Source organism: Oncorhynchus gorbuscha, linkage group LG17, assembly GCF_021184085.1.
Source record: "Oncorhynchus gorbuscha isolate QuinsamMale2020 ecotype Even-year linkage group LG17, OgorEven_v1.0, whole genome shotgun sequence".
NCBI classification, from domain to species: Eukaryota; Metazoa; Chordata; class Actinopteri; order Salmoniformes; family Salmonidae; genus Oncorhynchus; species Oncorhynchus gorbuscha.
Window position 1 is genome coordinate 5,537,949 of NC_060189.1, and position 2,500 is coordinate 5,540,448.

Genomic DNA, 2,500 nt, shown 5'->3' on the forward strand with positions numbered 1-2,500 from the left:
ACAAGCAATGGGACAGGCAGAAGGACAGGCAGCAGGATAGACAGGAGGACAGACAGGAGGATAGGCAGGAGGAAAGGCATTAGGACAGGCAGGAGGATAGGCAGGAGGAAAGGCACTAGGACAGACAGGAGGATAGGCAGGAGGAAAGGCAGGAGGATAGGCAGGAGGAAAGGCACTAGGACAGGCAGGAGGATAGGCAGGAGGAAAGGCACTAGGACAGGCAGGAGGGCGGACAGGAGGACAGGCAGGAGGATAGGCAGGAGGACAGACAGGAGGACAGGCAGGAGGATAGGCAGGAGGATAGGCAAGAGGACAGGCAGGAGGATAGGCAGGAGGAAAGGCACTAGGACAGGCAGGAGGACGGACAGGAGGACAGGCAGGAGGATAGGCAGGAGGATAGGTAAGAGGACAGGCAGGAGGATAGGCAGGAGGATAGGCAGGAGGACAGGCAGGAGTATAGGCAGGAGGATAGGCAGGAGGACAGGCAGGAGGACAGACAGGAGGATAGGCAGGAGGATGGACAGGAGGATGCGCAGGAGGACAGGCAGGAGGATAGGCAGGATGATAGGCAGGAGGACAGGCAGGAGGACAGACAGGAGGATAGGCAGGAGGATGGACAGGAGGATGCGCAGGAGGACAGGCAGGAGGACAGGCAGGAGGACAGACAGGAGGATGGGCAGGAGGATGGACAGGAGGATGCGCAGGAGGACAGGCAGGAGGACAGGCAGGAGGACAGACAGGAGGATAGGCAGGAGGATAGGCAGGAGGACAGGCAGGAGGACAGACAGGAGGATAGGCAGGAGGATGGACAGGAGGATGCGCAGGAGGACAGGCAAGAGGACAGGCAGGAGGACAGACAGGAGGATGGGCAGGAGGTGGACAGGAGGATAGGCAGGAGGTGTGCAGGAGGATGGGCAGGAGGGCAGGCAGCAGGACAGGCAGGAGGATAGGCAGGAGGATAGGCAGGAGGACAGACAGGAGGATAGGCAGGAGGATAGGCAGGAGGATAGGCAGGAGGACAGACAGGAGGACAGACAGGAGGATAGGCAGGAGGATAGGCAGGAGGACAGACAGGAGGACAGACAGGAGGATAGGCAGGAGGATAGGCAGGAGGACAGACAGGAGGACAGACAGGAGGATAGGCAGGAGGATAGGCAGGAGGATAGGCAGGAGGATCGGCAGGAGGACAGACAGGACAGACAGGAGGATAGGCAGGAGGATAGGCAGGAGGACAGACAGGAGGACAGACAGGAGGATAGGCAGGAGGATAGGCAGGAGGATAGGCAGGAGGACAGACAGGAAGATAGGCAGGAGGATGGACAGGAGGATGCGCAGGAGGACAGGCAGGAGGACAGGCAGGAGGACAGACAGGAGGATAGGCAGGAGGATAGGCAGGAGGACAGGCAGGAGGACAGACAGGAGGATAGGCAGGAGGATGGACAGGAGGATGCGCAGGAGGACAGGCAAGAGGACAGGCAGGAGGACAGACAGGAGGATGGGCAGGAGGTGGACAGGAGGATAGGCAGGAGGTGTGCAGGAGGATGGGCAGGAGGGCAGGCAGCAGGACAGGCAGGAGGATAGGCAGGAGGATAGGCAGGAGGACAGACAGGAGGATAGGCAGGAGGATAGGCAGGAGGATAGGCAGGAGGACAGACAGGAGGACAGACAGGAGGATAGGCAGGAGGATAGGCAGGAGGACAGACAGGAGGACAGACAGGAGGATAGGCAGGAGGATAGGCAGGAGGACAGACAGGAGGACAGACAGGAGGATAGGCAGGAGGATAGGCAGGAGGATAGGCAGGAGGATCGGCAGGAGGACAGACAGGACAGACAGGAGGATAGGCAGGAGGATAGGCAGGAGGACAGACAGGAGGACAGACAGGAGGATAGGCAGGAGGATAGGCAGGAGGATAGGCAGGAGGACAGACAGGAAGATAGGCAGGAGGATGGACAGGAGGATGCGCAGGAGGACAGGCAGGAGGACAGGCAGAGCTCCTATCTGTGGATATCACGCATCATCTGCAGCCTTTTGCCAGTCATGTTTGTTTTACTGCTAACTAAAGTAAGCTGATCAAGATGGCCAACATATTCCATCGGAAACAGTCTTCAGAGTTGGATTTTCTAGCGAAATAAATATAATAGTGAGTGAAACGGGACAGAAGACCGACACCTGAGGGACCAACATCAAAGGAAGGGACAGAAAATAACACAAAAGTTTCAATATGAGTCAACGAAAAAACTGGCACTGTGGCTGCACTGCTAGCTGCCTACTCTACCGACTCTACTCTACTTTCCCTGCCTGCTGTTCTCCACCAGGGTCCGGGTGTGGACAAGAGCCGGCTACTGCGACTTCAACAACTAGCCCTCAACGAGCGTGAGAAATCTGTGTATCACATCCACAGACAGATAGCTCTTGACATTTTGGCAGCTCGCGGATAGATCTGGCCTTGAATGAACAATGGAGACGGATCGTCAGCAACGCACAACGGAAAAAGGTTCA

General features: G+C 57.3%; 1 protein-coding gene across 1 annotated transcript in view; it reads right to left on the bottom strand.

Moving 5' to 3' along the window:
* The window catches only part of xdh (xanthine dehydrogenase), a 64,880-nt gene that overhangs the window by 37,180 nt on the left and 25,200 nt on the right, over nt 1-2,500 (bottom strand). The gene's annotated exons all lie outside the window — the stretch shown is intronic.